This window comes from Ambystoma mexicanum, chromosome 3p, assembly GCF_040938575.1.
Source record: "Ambystoma mexicanum isolate Mex_15411 chromosome 3p, UKY_AmexF1_1, whole genome shotgun sequence".
NCBI classification, from domain to species: domain Eukaryota; kingdom Metazoa; phylum Chordata; class Amphibia; order Caudata; family Ambystomatidae; genus Ambystoma; species Ambystoma mexicanum.
In genome coordinates, this window is record NC_090925.1 from 957,494,777 (window position 1) to 957,515,029 (window position 20,253).

Genomic DNA, 20,253 nt, shown 5'->3' on the forward strand with positions numbered 1-20,253 from the left:
GAAACGGCGCTTCAGTATTTTGTGAGAAAAAAGCAATGTCGTCTTCGTACCCTTCCACACCGAAGACCGGCTTTAAAAAATGCCTAAAATGTGGAAAGAAAATGTCCCTGACGGATCCACATAAGAACTGTCTATGGTGCCTCGGTCCCGACCACTGTACGGAAGACTGTGGTTCGTGCCAGTCGATGACACACAAAGCCCTAAAAGAGCGTAGAGGTAAACTGACGATGGGGGAGGGTATTTCGAAGTCCACTTTAAAAAAGAGAGACTCGGACGAGTCTTTGAAGTCATATCATAAAAAACATCATTCGAGAAGTAGATCGAGGAAGTCGTCTTCTAAGAAGGCTAAGAAGAGACGGCAATGATCTCCCTCATCCTCTTTGACATCTTCGGTAGAGGTTATCACATGTCCATCTAAACATGACTCTCTGAGAAAATGGGAAGCTTTTCGAGTTTCCTGCTAAATATTTTTGAGAACGCGGCCCAGACCCCCTCAAAAATAGCTAAAGAAGACCATGCTCCTGCTTACAAGAAAAGTGACAGAGGAAGGTCCAAAACAAGAAAGGCTGATAAAAAGGCATCGAGAACGTCATCGAGTGACTCTTCTCGATCACCTCGTAAGTCGGATCCTTCGGTGCATAAATCGAAGGCAGAGGGAAATAAAATGGCATCGAAAGATCATACGCCATTGAAGTCGACATCGACGCCGTCGAAGACTTTGAAGCTCCTCGAGTCGACAACTCCCTCGAAGGAAACTACGTTGAGCTTGCGCTCAAAGACCACGAAATCTCCTTCGACGGTTTCCACGGCTTCCTCGACGATTACATCGAGGTCGTCGAAAGTTCCTTCGACGATGTCGAAGGAAGTGATTAAAACTTCGGCGCCATCGATGCTTTCGTCGACGCCTAAACCTTTAATAAAGGAAAGACCTTTAATGCCTGAAAAGGTTTTTCATCCTGAGAGTCGACATGATTTTTTCAGGACCATGTCATCCATCTATGAGGGAGATTCATCAGAAGAGGAGGAAGTAACCTCTGCTGGTGTTAAATTTGGCACAAGATCTGTCCCAGAGGAATTAATCCTCAATCAAGAATTGAAGATCTGCAAGAATGTTTGCAAACAGCAAGTGGCCTGGATACTACTTCGGAGTATGAATTTGACAAACCAGACTGTTAGGCAGAATCCTGTGCAGTTCCCTTGGGGAACACTGCAAAAAGATTAAGACTACAGGAGTAAGCAGTAAACCCAATTGGTAGCAGTCTGCACCACCCAGATTTACCTGGTAGCTGTGGCTGAGCAGTCAGACTTCTCTCAAGAAGAGTAGGGCGGTATGTAGAGTATACACAATAGGGCCAAAACACAGTGGAACAAACACTGACCAGAGCTTTGTATAAAAAGTATATAATTATTTATTTAATACACACTTTATGGCATATACTAGCACTCTCAATCAAAAGCAAGTTAAAACACAGGTAAAGTATACACGCCTCCCTTAATAGTTATCAGACAAGTCAGGGTTAAAACACTACTATTTGTTAGAACAGATGTGAGCGCTTAACCAAGGTGGCACTCTGATAATGTATTTAAAGGGAGAGAAAAAGGCAGAGCATAAGAATAAAACAGTTCCCAACACTTTTAGGAATTCAGAGCAAGGGGAGAAAGTCAGGTTATACTGTAGAGCCAAAGTTCATAGGCCAGGCCCACTTTAAATGGAGCAAAGCGGAATGTGCCCAGGATCACACGGTTTAAAGTGCACTGAAAGTCTTTGCAGAGTGTTCAAAAGAGGTTGGGGTGATTCAAAAGATATAGTTAGAATACCTGGAGCCAACCCAGTTTAGAAGCCAAGGATTTAAGGGTCACCTTTAGCAATCAGTAGAAAGGGAGGCCAGGCAGGACACAGTACCTTAAAGAGAAAGGAATCTCCAGCGGGGGCAGTTGTTCCTGGCAGTGGTTGAAGTTTGTGGTTCCGACCAGGGGAAGAGAAGCTCTCGTCGAGGAGGGAACGGGGAGTCATTGCACTGCACAGGGATTAAACCAGCCACGGAGTTCCCGATTAAAAGGTGCAGTCCTTTTATTTGCGGTCAAAAGTGGTGAGCTTGGCTATCCGGCCGCCGGGGTGCTTGGCATGGGCGATTCGACCAAGAGACGTCTTTAGAAGGCGAAAAAAGGGCGAACTGGTTGATCCCACCAGCTCAGAGGAAGAAGACTCGTCCAGCAGAAGATCTTATCTTGTCGTCGGGAAAGTGGTGTGGTAGTTGCAGCAGGGCTTCACCAGTGGTGTCGTCGTTGCAGATGGCTCAGCCTCTTCCCTCTTCGGATTCTTAGGTCCTGTGGCGACTTCTGAAGTTCCAGTTCCAAAGGCCTTGCAGAAAAACCCCCATTCATCAGCCTAGCTGTCAATCACACGTGCTAAGTGGTGAGCCGGGCGGCTCACCACTGGGCCAATCAGAGTAGAGTGCGACTTGGGTTGCTAAGGCAACGCAGTCCAGGGTGCCAATTCCCCCCTCCAACCTTCCTGTGGAACCCAGACAGAGTGGCACCATTTGAAGGGCTTCTGTGGAGAAGCCTGCCAAAATAGTGGAACAAAGGGCTCGACCTTGGTCAGAGTTACAGAGACAGACACAAACACCATTTTAGAATCGAGTTCTGGCAAAAAGACCCAACCAGTGATTTAATATTAAATAAATAAACCAGCGGTATCTTTAACATTGCACCAAAAAGTGGTGCGTTTAAAATCGATGGGAAAATCCCATAGAGAATATTCCAGTGGAATATTTCGCGTGGTAACCACTGCCACCAGCCAGAAACTCGACGAGGGGGGACTGGACAGTGCCCCCTTGAAAACAGACCCAGGGGCAATCGAATTACCCCTTACCAGTACTTCCACAGTATGATAGTTTGTACTGGTTCTGTTCCCAATTTTGACTAGTAAAGCCAATGGTGACTTTACATGCCCTGGGAGACAGTAGTCAATCCCAGGGTATTGAGTCTATGTTTGTGGGTCACTGTGACACCCCTGTGGTACTACACTGAGGGTGCTGTGCACCACACATACAGAAAAACAGATGATACCCTATGGAGTAAAAAGAAACCCCATAGCCCATAAGCACATAACAAGTCAAAGACATACCTCAAATCATGCTTAAGAGAGGGAGTAAAAGAGTCTCACTCTTAGCAGGAGAAAAAAACAAACCCCAAAAATCCAGCAAATCTGCTGGGGGACTCACTAGGTTTGGGAAATTAGCCTTATAAGAGAATTCTCCCTGACACAGACCCATCGGAACAGGTTGATACGAGTTATAGAAGACTCATGAGCAGAGTTACAGAATTTATGGGGTGGGGTAGGAGTTCACCAGTCAGTCATGATGATGACATGACGGATATATTATCTGGAACACCCCAACAAGACCCCATTTTACCATTTCATATTGCCTTACAAAGAAGGGTTAGTTCTGCATGGGAACATCCTGAAGCCATAGGGGCAGTAATTAGAAAGTTTGTGGCAAAATATAGACCTTGTACATCTGATCCGGAATACCTCAGGCAGCCACTTCCACAAAGAATGCGGCATACCCACAATCCCTCCAGATAGGGACGATAAAAAGGTGGATGCATGGTCTAGGAAAATCTTCACATCTGGCAGTATGGCTTTGAAGTCTACTAATGTAACCTGTACCTTGACAAGGTTCACATATACCCTGTGGGACTGCATGTCGGCGGCAGCTGAACCCACCCAGAAGGTGAAGAACGTGATGGCTTTCTAGCTATTATAAGGGATGGAAAGGAGGCCTCGGGAGAATGCCTTCAATAAGGATTGGGCACAGCTGACGGTATCAGCAGGTCCATGGCGACTAACACAATGCTACGTAGATTTGCGTGGCTAAGAAAGTCTGTGTTTGCTCCTGATGTGCAATCCAGACTTCTTAATATGCCCTTCGATGGCTCGAGGTTGTTCGGTAGCAAGGCAGATGAAAGTTTGGAGAAGCTACAGACCTCCAAAGCGGCAGCAAAATCTCTGTGCCGTTATAAGACAACCTCAGCAACGCCCCTACACAGGCTTATCTTCCTGGAGGGGTCGTCCTTTTCGCTATTATTCCTCAACTGGAAGAGGGCAGGCCAATCGGAGAGGTCAAAGAAAATTTCCTCGGGACGAGGAAAAGGTGCTAGATCAGCCCCAGCAACGGCATCTGTACCATCAGCCGCTGCTGCAGCTGCTGCAAAACCACTCTGAGGTTTTGACCCACAAGACCCCAGTGGGAGGCAGAATTTCACAGCATCTAGAAGAATGGCGGGGCATTACTTCAGATGCTTGGGCACTGGAAACAGTATCCCAAGGTTACTGCCTTCCTTTTCTAAAGAAACCTCAAAATCATCCTCCGGAATACAACTCTGCCAAGCATCCGGATCCGCTCCTGTTGCAGGAAGTTTTAACCCTGCTACAGAAAGGTGCAATAGAACATGTACCTGTAGCGGAGAGGAACAAGGGTTGGTATTCCCCATACTTCCTTATTCCAAAGAAAGACAGAGGACTGAGACCCATCTTTGGACTTGAGAAACTTCCAAGTTCCTAAGGAAGGACAAATTCAAGATGGTCGCACTTTCTCAGATCTTTCAGGCTCTCCAACTCCAGGACTGGTTAGTATCATTGGACCTTCAGGATGCTTACTTTCATGTGCCAATCTATCTCAAGCACAGAAAGTACCTGAGGTTTGCGATTGGCAATTCTCACTATCAGTTTCGAGTTCTGCCTTTCGGGTTGACCTCCGCCCCAAGAGTTTTCACCAAGTTGATAGCGGTGGTGACAGCGAGTCTCAGGAGAGGGGGGATTCATGTTTACCCCCATCTGGATGATTGGATGATCAGAGCAGGTTCTCCAGAACAAGCCCTGGATCACCTGTCCAAGATTTGTCACTTCCTTCACAAACTAGGTTTTTCTCTGAATTTAAAAAAGTCAAGCATGATACCATCACAGAAGCTCCAGTTTATAGGAGCAGTCCTGGATACCTGTTCGGGCAAAGCCTCGCCTCCCGAAGAGAGAGCCCACCACATTCTGCAGATGGTAACAAAATTCCAGAATGCCCAGCATCTTCCGGCCTTCGATTTTCCCATGTTGCTCGGTCTGATGGCATCCTGCATTTTTCTGGTGCCAGAAGCCAGATTGAGAATGAGATCTCTTCATTGAGCTCTCAGAACTCAATGGTCCCAATTCTCGGGGGAAATGTCAGATCTACTGCAGGTCCCAGCCCAAGTAGCACAGGATCTACAATGGTGGGCTTGCAGACACCATATCCTCAGAGGAGAATCTTTTTGGCAGCCATGGCCGGATATAACAGTAGTGGCGGACGCCTCACTTACGGGGTGGAGAGCCCATATCAACGATCTGACAATCAGCGGACGTTGGTCTCCATCGAAGTCCAAACTACACATCAATCTTTTGGAGTTGAGAGCAATCAGACTAGTGCTGAAGGCCTTCCTGCCCTCTGTACGGGGAAAGAATGTTCTGATAATGACGGACAACACAGTGGCCATGTACTACGTCAACAAGAGAGGAGGAGTGGGGTCACTACCATTGTGCAGAGAGGCGATGCAACTCTGGTTCTGGGCAATACAAGAAGGGATCTTTCTATCAGGAATTCATCTAGCCGGAGAGCAAAACACAACAGCGGACGCTCTGAGCAGGCAGAGCTCAGTCTCTCACGAGTGGGAGATGGCACAGGAAGTCATTCAAGAGATCTTTGCCCTTTGGGGAACGCCTCAAGTGGATCTGTTCGCGACAGGGGCCAACCGGAAGTGCGAACTGTACTGCTCAAGGGAATTTCACCCGAGAGGAGCTCTAGGGGACGCGTTCGTGGTGGTTTGGGAGTTTCCACTTCTGTATGCGTTTCCTCCAATCCCTGTGATCCCTCAAGTAATCAGGAGGTTGAGGAAGTTTGGGAAAACCATGATCCTAATTGCCCCGGATTGGGCCAGGAGAACATGGTACCCGGACCTTCTCGACATGTCCATCTGCCCTCCAATATGTCTTCCATGAAGAGAGGATCTTCTCTCGCGACAGGAAGGTCATGTTCTCCATCCGGAGGTCAACACAACCTTCACGCATGTCTTCTGAAAGGCTGAGATACAAGGATTGGGATGTTCCGGATGACGTGATGGAGATTTTGCTTTCGGCTAGAAGGCCAGCAACCAAATCTCTGTATCAGTGTCGTTGGAACAAGTTCAGTAGCTGGTGCAGAGAAAAGAATGTGGACCCATTTCAAGGTAATATCCCCACAATTTTATCTTTTCTGTTACATTTAGCCAATCTGGGGCATCAGGTTGGGACGACAAAGGGACACTTAGCAGCGCTATCCATCTTTAAGCGCTCTTCCGAAGAAGAATCTTACTTTAAAATACCCTTGATAATTCAATTCCTAAAAGGTTTAAATAATGTTTTTCCCCCAATACCTTTCCAGGTTCCAGTGTGGAATCTAAACTTGGTTCTAAAATTTCTCACATTTGTTCCATTTGAGCCTTTACATTCTTGTCCACTAAGGCTCCTTACGTTGAAAACAATACTCCTTGTAGCATTGACATCAGGCCGCAGGGTAAGTGAGTTGCAGGCGCTTTTGAGCGGTCCTCCTTACACCATCTTTTATAGGTTAAACCTTTTTTTGCCAAAGATTGTTTTGGATTTTCATCTGTCACAGAAAATAACTTTACCTACGTTTTACCCTCCTCCTCATGCAAGCAAGGAAGAGGAGCGACTTCATAGACTAGATCCCAGGAGAGCTCTTAGTTTTTACATCTCAAGATTTGCAAAAATTCGTCATGTGTGATCAACTTTTTGTGGGATACACTGGACGTAAACTGGGTCTTCCGGTAACTAAACAAACATTATCCAGATGGATAATTTTAGCCATAACAGAATGTTACAGATTGGTGGGAAAAGAACCACCTGATGGACTAAGAGCTCATTCGACCAGGGGCATGGCACTTCAACAGCACTAAAAAGGGGTGTCCCTGTGCAAGATATTTGTGCAGCAGCCACATGGTCATCTATGCACACCTTTATAAAATATTATGCATTGGACTCAACTTCTTCTCAAGGAGGTCTGTTTGCGAAATCGTTACTACATTCTGTACACAATTAGAAAAGAACAAGTTACTTACCAACTGGTAACATTCTTTCTATTGGATGTTCCTCCAACATATTCCTCATCTTAGATGTATTCCATCACTTTGCTGCTCTTCGGAAATGTTTTCGGCAGAGGGCGCTGTGCGTCGATGTCGTCGAGTCGATGGTCCCTTGAAGGCCTCCGTCGAGGGTGACGTCATCGGGTGTATAAGTAGCACGCGCGGCACCCGTTGGCCTCAGTTCTGTTTTTCCCCCTTTTTATCTTTGATCTTGTACTGTGTAGATTGTGCCGGCAGTCAGGTATGAGCCTTGCGAGATTTGAGATGGCAATAACCCGGAAAAATCTACAGAGGGGTAGGCTGGGAGGGCGATGAGGAATACGTTGGAGGAACATCCAATCGAAAGAACGTTACCAGTTGGTAAGTAACTTGTTCTTCGAGTGGATTGTGTCCTCCAACGTATTCCTCATCTTAGATAGACTCCCAAAGCAGTATGGACAATTCCTCTGGAGGAGGGGGTAGATTTTTCTATACTCTTAGATGGCTGAGTACAGTACTGCTTTTCCAAAAGTTAGCTCCCTAGACTGGGAAGCATCCAGGTTATAGAATTTTGAGAAGGTGTGTAGCGAAGACAAAGTTGCTGCTTCGCAAATGGATCTTATTGGAACACCTCTTTGAAGGGCCGTGGAGGAGGCGATGCCTCTGGTGGAATGAGCCCTTAACCCTTCCGGAGGGTCTTTTTGAGCTAGTCTGTAGCATTCTGAAATGCAAAGCACAATCCAGCGTGAAATGGTCTGTTTTGTCACCGATTGACCCAGTTTCCTTCCTGTGTAACCTATAAACAGCTGGTTGTCCACTCTAAGGGCCTCATCACGAATTTGGCGGTAATCCTTAAATCTGGCGGTAGCGCTATTACCGCCAGATTTAAGGGTCCGCCAAATCAGGACTTCAGCGGATTTCACCCCAGCTCTAAGCTGGGGGGGGAAATCCACCGAAAATTCGCACTCATACCGCCGGTGGGAAATCCGCCGGCAGTATTAGCGCGAAATTTCCCCATTGAGCCCAATGGGGAATGGGGCATTCCCGAATGGGCTCAATGGAGAATGGGGATTAACATTACCGCCAAACTCGTGATCCGGCGCTATGAGTACCGGGGAGTTCGGCGGTAGGGCTAATACCGCCGGCGTTACCGCCCAAGTCGTGATGAGGCCCTTAGTCTGGAAAGACTAGAGATGTAAAAGCTTAAAGCTCTTTTTGGATCCATCCTGTATAATCTTTCCTCCTTCGAAGGATGGGGTGGAGGATAGAATGCGGGTAAGACAATTTTCTGTCTTAAATGAAAATTAGATATTACTTTCGGTAAAAATGATGGTTTTACCCTCAACACAACTCTGTCCTTATGCAACACAGTATAAGGTGGCCCAGAAGACAGTGCCTGCAATTCTTTCACTCTTCTTGCTGATGTTAGAGCAACCAAGAAGGCTGTTTTCCACGTTAGTAATCTTAATGGACACGTGTGCATAGGCTCAAAAGGAGCAAACATTAAGAATTTTAGGACTAAATTTATATCTTAGATCGGTACTTGAAAAGGGTGAGGAGGAAACACATTAGTCAGTCCTTTTAAGAATTGTATTATCAAAGGAATTTTGAAGTAGGAGCATTCTTCCGATGAGCGCTTGAAAATGGAAAGCGCCGCAAGGTAACCTTTTATTGTTCCGATATTCAGACCTCTATGTGCTAGGGTCAGAAGGAAAGATAATACTTCCGGAATAAAACATAGAAAAGGATCGACATTCTTTTCTCTGCACCAGTTGCAAAACTTTTTCCAATGGTATAGAGACTTTGTTGCTGGCCTTCTTGCTGAAAGCAACACCTCCATAACGTCATCTGGAAGGTTCCAATCCCTGTATCTCAGCCTTTCAGATACCAAGCATGAAGGTTGAGCGTGTTGACCTCTGGATGGAGAACCTAACCCTCCATTTGAGAGAGAAGGTTCTCTCTCTGAGGAAGACGTACTGGGGGACAGATGGACATGTCTAGAAGGTCCGGGTACCACGTTCTACTGGCCCAATCCGGGACAATTAGGATCATGCGGCTCCGAAACCTTCTCAGCCTCCGGATGACCTGAGGAATGACGGGAATCGGAGGGAACACGTACAATAGTGGGAAATTCCACTCCACTACGAACGCATCCCCCAGTGCTCCTCTCGGGGGAAATTCCCTTGAGCAGTACCTTTAGCATTTTTGGTTGATTCCGGTTGCAAACAGGTCTACTTGAGGGGGTTCCCCAAAGGGCAAAGATCTCTTGAATGACTTCCTGAGCCAGTTCCCATTCGTGGGATACCGTGCTCTGCCTGCTCAGAGCATCTGCCAACATATTCTCTTCCCAGCTAGATGAATTGTCGTTAGAGATTCCCTCCTGAATTGCTCGATACCAGAGCTGCATTGCCTCTCTGCACAGAGGTAGTGACTCCACACCTCCTCTTTTGTTTAGGTAATGCATGGCCACCATATCGTCTGTCATTATCAGGACTTTCTTTCCCCTGACAGATAGCAGGAAGGCCTTCAGCACTAGTCTGATCGCCCTCAGCTCTAAAAGGTTGATATGTAGTTTGGACTCCGATGGAGACCAACAACCGTTGATTGTCAAATTGTTGGCATGAACTCCCCACCCCATGAGTGAGGCGTCCGTCACTACTGTGATCTCCGGCCATGGTTGCCAAAAAGGTTCTCCTTTTAGGATGTTCTCTGTACAGGTCCACCATATAAGATCTTGTTGGACCCTGTTCGGAATCTGAAGAAGATCCGTCATTGAGACCACTGAGTCTTTAGAGCCCATTGGAGGGATCTCATCCTCAAGCGTGCCTCTGGCACCAGGAAGATGCAAGATGCCATGAGGCCTAGCAACCTTAAAAAGTCGTAAACCCAGAGATTTTGGGCATTTTGAAATTTGTAAACCATCTGAAGAATGTCTTGAGCCCTCGACTTGGGAGGCGAGCTCTTTCCCAAGGACGTGTCTAATACAGCTCCTATGTGCTTGTGGGATGTTTTTACCCATGCATCCAAGCCCTACAATAAAACTGTGCAGTACTGGCATTGAAAACATCATGATGGTTCAGAACTCCCCAGAGAGTGCACAGGGAAAACATGAAGAATAGGCTGCCACCCATTTTTGCCTATGTTGTGAGCACAGGAGGGCACTGCCTAAAACCACCATTGGGCTACACACACAGTAGCCTGAAACCATTGGGAATGGCAAATCTGATTGCCAAAAGCAACTCAGAACTGTGGAGAATTAATTTTCTTAATCCCAAAAATGGTTACATTACCAGTACTCACCACTATCAGAAAGCCGGCGTTTTAAAACCACCAGACTTTTGTGTAAAACTGCACAAATGAAACAAAACCAGACCAAGGAAAGACTTGCTAAGAGGTGGAAGAATGTAAAACCATATTCTGAAATGACTTGAAGGAAGTAATTATTTAATGTATAGGTACAAATTGTCAGTTTGATTTGAATGTAGAAAACTGGGAACAAAAAGTGACATTAGCTGAAACCTGGCTTAGTGAAACTGGATTCTGCCTGACAACTACCCCCGACAGGAGAAACCTGTTCAGCCACTCTTCCCAGGCCTAGCTGCATCCTGCTGCCCCTTGCCAAAAGGAGTTGTCACCTCTCTGATTAGATTAGGGGTGGAGCACCTGGGAACTGGAAGGAACAGAACAATGCAACTCCCTTGACTCAGGCAAATGTTATATTGGGGGCGTCGTAAAGTGGCTTCCTCTTAGGGGAAACTGGGAGGGGCAGTGCCTCTGCTATCAGCTGAGCTTGGGGGAAGTGGATAAACCAGTTATTCCACCCTGTGATGTGGGAAGCCACACCCCTTTTTGACCAGGGCATAATTTTAAAAAGATAACTCATAGTGCGGACTTGTCAGAATTATATAAGTAATATCATTATTTTTGTGATTTTTCTGTGAACATTTTGAGAGGCGTTAGGACCCTGTGGTGTATTCTGGGGGTTGCTAGCGGAAAATAGGGTCTCACTCCAAATGTCTGCATGTTAAAAATCTGACACTTCATCAATTAATGTCCATACTCCTTGCGCACATGTGTGTAATTTTGGGTAAATGTCCGATATTGCAAAACCAGTTAAAAAGCGCAAAATGTTGTCATTTTTGAATGCAAGCCCCCAGGAAGATCAGAGGCGGACAAGCATGGACCATAAAGAATATATAATGTGCACATGTAATTTCAACAAATTGTATATCTGGGAAAGATGTATTTGAATCAAATATAGATTTGTGGGAAAACTGACCAGGGGAGGATCCTCTGATCCATAAACAGACCTCATCATGATGACAATCCATTTCCTTCCCCCAATCATGGGAGAGGGGAGAATTGGGCCAATGACAAGTAGAGAGGGGCAGGCTTAGCTAGGCCCAGACACACACCCATTTTCAAAACACATAATAAGAGACTGCTGGGACAGGTAGACAGTCAATTCCATTTCCTGCGGAGCATGCTGACCGACGACTTCACATCCAGAGATCCAGACTTCAAATCCATCAATCTCCAGAACCTGTAGCAGAAATTAACTCCAGAATTTGTAGCAGAGAGGCCTGAATCCACCAGCTGAATCCTCTTCAGCAGGCCTCAAAATCATTTGCAAACTATTCCACAGCCGGGCGAGCTGTCTGAATTCTTTTGCCAAGAACTCTTGCCAGTACCCAGAAAGCAGTGTTACATCCAGAATCCACTTGATCGGGACCGGAAAGCAGAGCAGCATCCAGAACCAGAGGCCGCTGAATCCAGAGAGGCTAGACCAGCAGAGCAGAGCTGACCCAGATCGCTGTGAGCAGAACCGGTGCCTGATTGACCCGCCGAGCAGACAGAACCACAGCCGGGCGTGTTGACCAGATCCGTGACAAGGCCTAGTTCAAATATATATTGTGAGTACCTAGCAGAACTGTGCAGAACCAATCTCTTAGTTAAAATATTCTAATCCAAGCTATTTTAACCTAAGTAGAACTGCCTCCTAGAAATCGTGTCATCTGTCAATTTTAAAGCTGCACAACTGTCACCTGTCAATTCTGCAGCTGCAAGCTGTCACCTGTCATTTTGAGTTTACTTTAAATCCGAAAAACGACCTTTATTTAATCGTCCGTATCTCTGGAACCGTTTGGGCTAGAACCGACTTCCTACTCCTTATACTTTTACCGCAATCGCGATTCACGCACTCGCGAAATTTACCGCGATTTGCGATTTTGGCTCAATTTCTCCACTTGTCAAAATAGCAGCTCCATTCTTTCTTTTGTTAAAATCCATTGCAACTTGGTAATAACTCATAGAGCATTGCTAAAGTGAGCCTGAACTAATACCAACACGCATCTCCCATTCACCCTGAATCTCTAGAGGGAATTAAAATCAGTTGGCACATTTTCCCATCCATTGCCATCACATTTAAAAAGCCTTTTGGCCTGTGTTTCAAACTCCTACCTGTTTCCTCTAAGCTTGCTGGGGGGGGAGGGGGAGACTGAATTTCGTATTGTATTTGGTTGCATTCCTGAGAACTGTGTGCTCCTCTTTCCATCTCCTTCCATTTCTTACATTGCATAGGGGAGGGGGGGTGAATTGCCAGAGAAAAAGTGATTATCTTATCTTTTGCTAAAATCATATCAAGTATTTCTCTACTGCATTTTATTCCTCATTGCTTTTCCCTTGAAATCATAAAAGTATTTTTGCTACTTTATCCATCCTATACTAACTCCTCATTGAGTGTAAAGAAGTGTGCTAGTGCCAGATTACCCATTGTTGATCAACATCATATGTCTAAGTGTACTATCAGATATTAATTTATTATAGTGTGATATATATATATATATTGTTTAAATTCGCAAATAAACCTTTTAATTTGAAAAACAAACCTACTTCTTGGCTCAGTCGGGTCAGGGGGATTCTAAGAGGGGGGTGTTATACAAGGGTGGTCATCCAGAGTACTGAACTAGACATAAAAATACATTAATAAGGGTTTTCCTCAGCATCCCAGACTAGGCATTGACTTGGCTGTATTGTTGATTGAATATCGCTTACATACTGAAGCTGTTGGGAAGGTATCATCTGTGACTTCTTGAAATTGAGGGAGAAGCCCAGTTTGTGGAGGAAGTGGCAGGTGACTTTCAGATGATCCAGTGCTTGCTCGGCAGAACGCGCTCTGATCAACCAATCATCCAGGTAGCGGTAGACATGAATCCCCCCTCTCCTGAGGTGCGCTGCTACCACTACCATTAACTTGGTGAAGACCCTCGGGCGGAGGTCAACCCGAATGGCAGGACTCAAAACCGATAATATGAGTCGCCAACTACGAACCTCAGGTATTTTCTGTGTTTGAGATGAATCCGCACATGGAAATAAGCATCCAGGAGGTCCAATGACACCAACCAGTTCTGAAGTTGAAGGGCCTGAAGGATCAGAGAAAAGGTAACCATCTTGAACCTGTCCTTTCTGAGGAACTTGTTCAAGTTTCATAAGTCCAAGATGGGTCTCAATCCTCCGTCCTTTTTGGGCGGATGTTGCAGCCGCTGATGGCAGAGAGGCTGCAGCTGGTTTAGCACGTTTTCCTCGTCCACCACGAGTGGCCTTTTTCTGGCCCCTTTGACTGGCCATTCCTCTCGCCTTTCCATATGAGGTGTAGTAACGATAGGATCGTCCCCTCTATGACTGTCCTTGCGCATGAAAAGGCTGAGGTTGCCTAATAGCAGCTCCTAAAGATTTGGCAGCTGCCTTTGAGGTGTGCAACCTCTCAAGGCTCTCGTCAGCCTTGTTGCCAAAAAGGTAAGATCCGTCAAAAGGCATGTTCAGAAGGCGGTTCTGTACGTCCGGTGCGTAACCCGACTTCCGTAACCAACCACGCAAATCTGCGCATTACTGTGCTAGTGCCCATGGACCTGCTTACACTATCCCCAGTGTCCAATCCAGATTGAAGGGATTCCTGCATGGCTTCCTTTCCATCTCTAACAATGGCTAGGAACCCTTCCCTTTCTTCCCCTTCTGGTATGTGCTCCGCCGCCATTGCAATGCACTGCCAAAGAGTGTACGAAAATGTTGCCAAGGCACATGTGGAGTTTAATGCAGATTTTAATGCCATGCTCCCGGCTGGAAATACCTTCCGTGCTCAACCATCCACACGCTTATTGTCCCTGTCTGGAGGGATAGACGGTTATGCAAGTTTGTTAGAAGCTGTGGCTGCTTGTATGACCAGACTCTCGGGAGTTGGGTGTTTGGACAGATAGCCGGGGTCGCTACTGGCTGGGCGGTATTTTGAGGTGAGGGATTTATTTACCGGAGGAATAGAATCCGGAGTTTCCCAATTCTTGGCCACCCTATTTTGCAGGGCTACATGAAAGGGTAGTACTGGGTCTTCGGTGGGACCATGGTCCAAAATATCTGTTAAATCATCATGGATGAATTGTGCTGCTGGTCTAGCCCATCCTAAGTAATCTACTACCTTTGTCATTAATTGACGGTATGATGGACTGGCATGCTCTCTTGGTTCTGGTCTGCCAAAGTCGTTTTCACGAGATGTGTCAATGCCACTTGCATTGTGTAATGATTCCACCAAGTCCCTCATTCTGCTTTCTTCTGGAATCAAGCATTCTGGGACATTTGGGGTGCCATATTCCAACCCAAAAGGTACATTCTCCTCATCAGATCTCTCCTGTTCCTCAAAAATTGAGATCAGGGATTTGAAAAACTCCTTTCTGGGGAGAGGCTTGAAAACCTTCTCTGGGAGAGGAGGAGGAAGAGGTCTAGTACCTGGCTCTGAGGACAATACAGGTTTTGTAACCTTATCCTTCTCTTTTTCTGGCTTCCCTGGCTTGGCTGGAGCCTTTGGCGCCGAGGGTTTCAACGTCGATAACGGCGTTGACAGGGTCTGCTTCGAGGGCGTCGAGGCGACCTTCGAAGATTTTCCCTTCGAGGTATGATGGGTCTCGGACGGCGTCGATGACCTCGAGCGGTCGACTCAAGCGTTTTTCACTCTGCGTCCTGGAAGGTTCCCTATGCTTCCTTTTTCAATCACCCGGGCTCGAGTGCGCGCGAGTGTCAGAGCGATGACGCTCCCGGCCGGCTTCCGAAGAAGGCACAGACCGAGGCTTTGCTTTTTCAAACACCTCTGTTGGGGAGAATTCTCTGTTAAGGCTAATTTCCCAAACCTAGTGAGTCCCCCAGCAGCTTTGCTGGATTTTTGGGGTTTATTTTTTTCTCCTGCTAAGAGTGAGACTCTCTTTCTCCCACTCTTAGACATGATTTGAGATATCCTTTGACTTAGTAATGTGTTTTATGGGCTATGGGGTCTTTTACTCCATAGGGTTTCATGTGGTTTTTGGTAAGTGTGTTGCACAGCACCCTCAGTGCAGTAACACAGGGGTGTCATAGTGACCCCCAAACATAGACTCCATACCCTGGGACTAACTACTGTCTCCCAGGGCATGTAAAGTCACCATTGACTTTACTAGACTTAAATTGGGAACAGAACCAGTACAAACCATCATATTGTGGAAGTATTGGTAGGGGTAATTAGATTGCCCCTGGGTCTGTTTTTCGAGGGGGCACTGTGCAGTCCCCCCTCGTTGAGTTTCTGGCTGGTGGCAGTGGTTACCACACAAAATATTCCTTAAGAATATTTACTATGGGATTTTCCCATTCATTTTAAACGCACCACTGTTTGGTGCAATGTTAAAGATACCGCCGGGTTATTTATTTACTATTTATTCCCCGGTTGGGTCTTTTCGCCAGGACTCTGTTTTAAAATGGCGTTTGTGTTCGCCTCTGTAACTCCAACCCAAGTCGAGCCCTTTGTTCCACTTTTTGGCGGGCTTCTACACAGAAGCCTCCAAAAGTGGTGCCACTCTGTCTGGGTATATAGGATGTGTTGGAGGGGGGGGGGGTTTAGGCACCCTGGACTGAGTTGCCTCGGCAACTCAAGTCGCACTCTTGTGTGATTGGCCCAGTGGTGAGCCACCCGGCTCACCATTTAGCATGTTTGGGTGACAGCTAGGACTGATGAATGGGGGTTTTCTGCATAAAAGCAGGGCTTTGGGGACTGGGACTTCAGACGTCGCCACAGGACCAATGAATCCGAAGAGGGAGAAGCTGAGCCGACCTGCAACGACGACACCACCGGTGGAGCCCTGCTGAACCGACTCACCACTTCTTCCAACGACAGAGGAGATCTTCATCCCGAAGAGTCTTCTTCCTTTGACTGGTGGGGATAACCAGTTTGCCCGCCTTTTCGCCTTCCCGGATCATCTCGTGGCCGCCTTGCCTGTGCCAAGCATCCCCGGCAACCGGGATACAACGTTTTACCACTACCGTGAATAAAAGGGTAGTACCTTTTAACCGGAGAACTCTGTGGCTGGTTTCTTCCCTGGCAGTACAACGACCTTCTGCTTTCCTCCACTTCGAGATCTTCTCTTCCTCTGGACGACGCCGTGACTTGCATCCACTGCCAGGAACAACTGCCCCCGCTGGAGGATTCTCTCCACTTTCAAGGTACTGTGTCCGCCTGGCCTCCCTCGCAACGGTCTGTGTGGGGTGTCTCGTAAAACCTCATTTTACCACTTGGGTTGGCCCTATGCTGGCTAACTGAACTTTTCTGAGCTGAACTGATTCCTTTTTAAACTCTCTGCAAGACTTTTCAAGCCTTTTGAACTGTGTGATCTTGGGCGCATTGGTGTTGTACTCTCTCCAAGAGGGAGCCTGGCCTCTGAACTTTTTGCTCACAAGTAGACTTTGACTTTCCTGCCTTGCTGAGTGCTTCTAAAGTATTGTTGTGTGCTGTTCCTAATTTCTGCCTTTTTCCTCACTTTTTCTTAAACTTATTGGAGTGCCATCTTTAGTTAAGCGCTCACCTCTGTCTGGAAATAAGTGGTGTTAACTAAGACTTGTCTAATAAGGAATAAGGGAGGTATATATATTAATAATGACTATGTTTTTGAACTTGCTTACAATAATAGTGCTAGAGTGTTTCTAAGTGTGTCTTTAAATAAATAATTATACACTTGATACCAAAGCTCTGGTCAGTGTTTGCTTGTGCTACTGTATTTTGGTACCTATCTTGTATACTCTATATACTGTCTAACTCTTCTTGAGAGAAGTCTGGCTGCTCAGCCACAGCTACCAGGTAAATCTGGGTGGTACAGACTGCTACCAATTGGGTTTACTACTAACATCTGTAGTCTTAAGCCTTTTGCAGTGGTCCCCAAGGGAACTGCACAGGTTTCTGCCTAACAACCTCTATCATTTTGACCCTGAATGCTTCCCACTCTTCAGCAGACGAATGTTTCGTGGGGCATTTCATCTTTTTTGGAGACTTGTCTGACGACGAGGTGGAGGGACACCTGTGACGTTGTTTCTTCGATCTTTTTGACGAAGACGAGCGATGGGAATCGCTACGGGACCTAGATCGATGCCTTTCGCGTCGAGGAGAATTCTCCTCACGGGATCTCGACGCTAGAGGTTTTTCGATCGGTTTTTCGACCTACCTGTACCTTTCCTCTCCTCTCTCGCAAGGCCTTCCCCGTCATCGCCTGACACTTCGTACAGGCCTCCATGTCGTGGCCTTCTCCGAGGCACCACAAACAATCTCGATGCGGGTCCGTGATCGACATTTTTGACCCGCACGATTTGCACTTTTTGAATCCCGATTTCGGGGTCGTGGTCGGCGTCGATGACGAGGACATATTTCGGTATTTATATATTCTCACAGAACTCGAGGCGCGCCGAATGTCCGAAGCAACGTATACTGCGGAAAAAAGGAACTGAGGCCAACGGGCGCCGCGCTTGCTACTTATACACCCGATGACGTCACCCTCGACGGAGGCCTTCGAGGGACCATCAACTCGACGACATCGACGCACGGCGCCCTCTGCCGAAAATTTTTTCCGAAGAGCAGCAAAGTGATGGAATACATCTAAGATGAGGAATACGTTGGAGGACACAATCCACTCGAAAGATACTGTACTCCCACCTCCAATACAAAACTGCTTTGGGAGCCTATCTAAGATGAGGAATACGTGGGAGGACACAATCCATTCAAAGAACAAGTTACTTACCAACTGTAACGTTCTTTCGATTGGATGTTCCTCCCACATATTCCTCATCGACCCTCCCATCCTAACCCCACAGTACAGTTTACGTGAATTACACTCTAAACTCTTTTAGGGCTTGGGTCAAAAGAGGCATGTCATTAACTATCAAAATCCATGGACGATGATATACGAAAAAACAGAACTGAAGCCAACGGGCGCACTCAAGGCTCTTATACGGGGGATGACGTCGATGCTCGACGGATGCCGCCGAGGGACATCGACGCCGCGGCCTTGAGTGGAGCGCCCCCTGCTGGAAAGAGAGAACATTTTCCGAGGCGAAACCTAAAGGTAAGATATCTAAGATGAGGAATACATGGGAAGAACATCCAATCGAAAGAACGTTACGATTGGTAAGTAACTTTTCTCCAGCATGGGGTCTGGCATGGATTCACATGCTCATGAATATTCCCCGTCGTCAGGCTGGGAATCCTCGGTAAAGAAAAAACCAGTATCAGTTTCGTTTCTGATCTGTCTTTCGTAGTAGTAACCAATCAGTGATCTCTGCGTCATACTGACCACAGCCAATGACTGCCCTCTACCTAAGCCCCGCCTCTGGCAGCCATCTTCAGATTTTTACCGCACGTTCAAGTGTTGGGATCCTCGTGCTATTGCTCTCGAGCGTTAGTGCTATTTTTTCACGTTTTTTCTCAAAAACTTCGATTTTTTTTCAGTCAAAAAGAGCCTCAAGCTCCACCGATTCTTCATCCGATCAGCGGGGACCCGTGTCGGATTCGTCTACGCCCCTCAAGGGCGAAGATTTCGTCGAGCTACGCTTTTGGAGGACTCCAGAAGTTTCTCAGGCCCATCTCGGACATGGCCCAGGAAAAGGGCAGCTCGACGCCCGGAAAGCTGTTCAGGGTCTGCCCTGGATGCCAGCTTCAGAATGTCTTTAAGGAGGACGAACACTCCTTTTGTCTCTACTGCCTACATGACGACAAGACGCACGTGGAGAAGGACTGTGCGTTTTGCAGCAATATGTCGGAGCGGACCATGAAGGACCGCCATCAACGTCTCGCCAACTGGCTGGAAGGGAAGAGCCTGTCAGGCGAGAAGAAGAGGAAGAAATCCGAGCGGTCTTCTAAGACCTTTGAGGATGCCCCGGCGATGGGGGTCCAACACAAGGCCAAGCACTGCGAGTCTGCTTGGCACCGGGAGCGCCGAACGGTCGGGCTCTACGGACGCCAGGCAGGGCGCATCCTCCCCGGCACCATCAACCACGAGCCAACGCTCTGGTTTGGGTAAGAGGAAGGCCGAGCACCCGGCGAAGCTCCTGGAGAGGCCCCGGTCGAGCTCGAAGGCCCCATCGGAGGGAGAGCGAGGCAGTGTCCCGTCCCCCCCAAGGAGAAGGCGGTGAGCGCACCTAAGGTGGTGAAAGCCTTAATCCATCCGGCCAAGGCCTCTATCGAGACAGTCGCGGCGGCCCTGGCTCAGCCTGTGGAGGCTACACCAGTGGTGGCGACCTCGGGGCTCAGTCTCCCTGCCACCGCGGAGGGAGTCCTCTTTTATGCCCATCGACAGGACCCCCGTGAAACCTCCGACGGAGAAGAAAAAGGGGGGCAGGAGGTCGTCGTGGATTCGGCCTCAACCTCTGAGGAAGTGCTGATCGAGGTCTTAAGCCACGGCTTTGGCGTGGAAGAAGACCAGCCCATCGGGAGGGATCCCGACGTAGAAGACGACGATATTTTCGAGGGTGCCGACGGGGCCCCCGACCGCCCGTCGGACTCCCCTCAACCAGCGCCGCAAGACAACTCGGCGGCCATTTTGTTGGCTATACAGTCCTTATGCTCGGAGATGAGGACGAGACTGCCGGACTGACCCGGAGCCAGGCCCTTCTGGGAGCCCTCCCCCTAAGAGAAGAAGGATTCACCCTCCACCTCCTTTTCAGCTATCGCGCCCTGTTCAGCCCTCCTCCCCGTCCACGACTCGTGGGGATGATATGGGGACTGACATGGCCACGACGGGTATGGACGACGAGGTTTACGACGAGGAT

The 20,253-nt window shown here is 47.5% G+C and overlaps 1 protein-coding gene across 1 annotated transcript in view; it reads left to right on the plus strand.

Moving 5' to 3' along the window:
* The window catches only part of PIGU (phosphatidylinositol glycan anchor biosynthesis class U), a 700,531-nt gene that overhangs the window by 510,349 nt on the left and 169,929 nt on the right, over positions 1-20,253 (plus strand). The window lies entirely within an intron of this gene.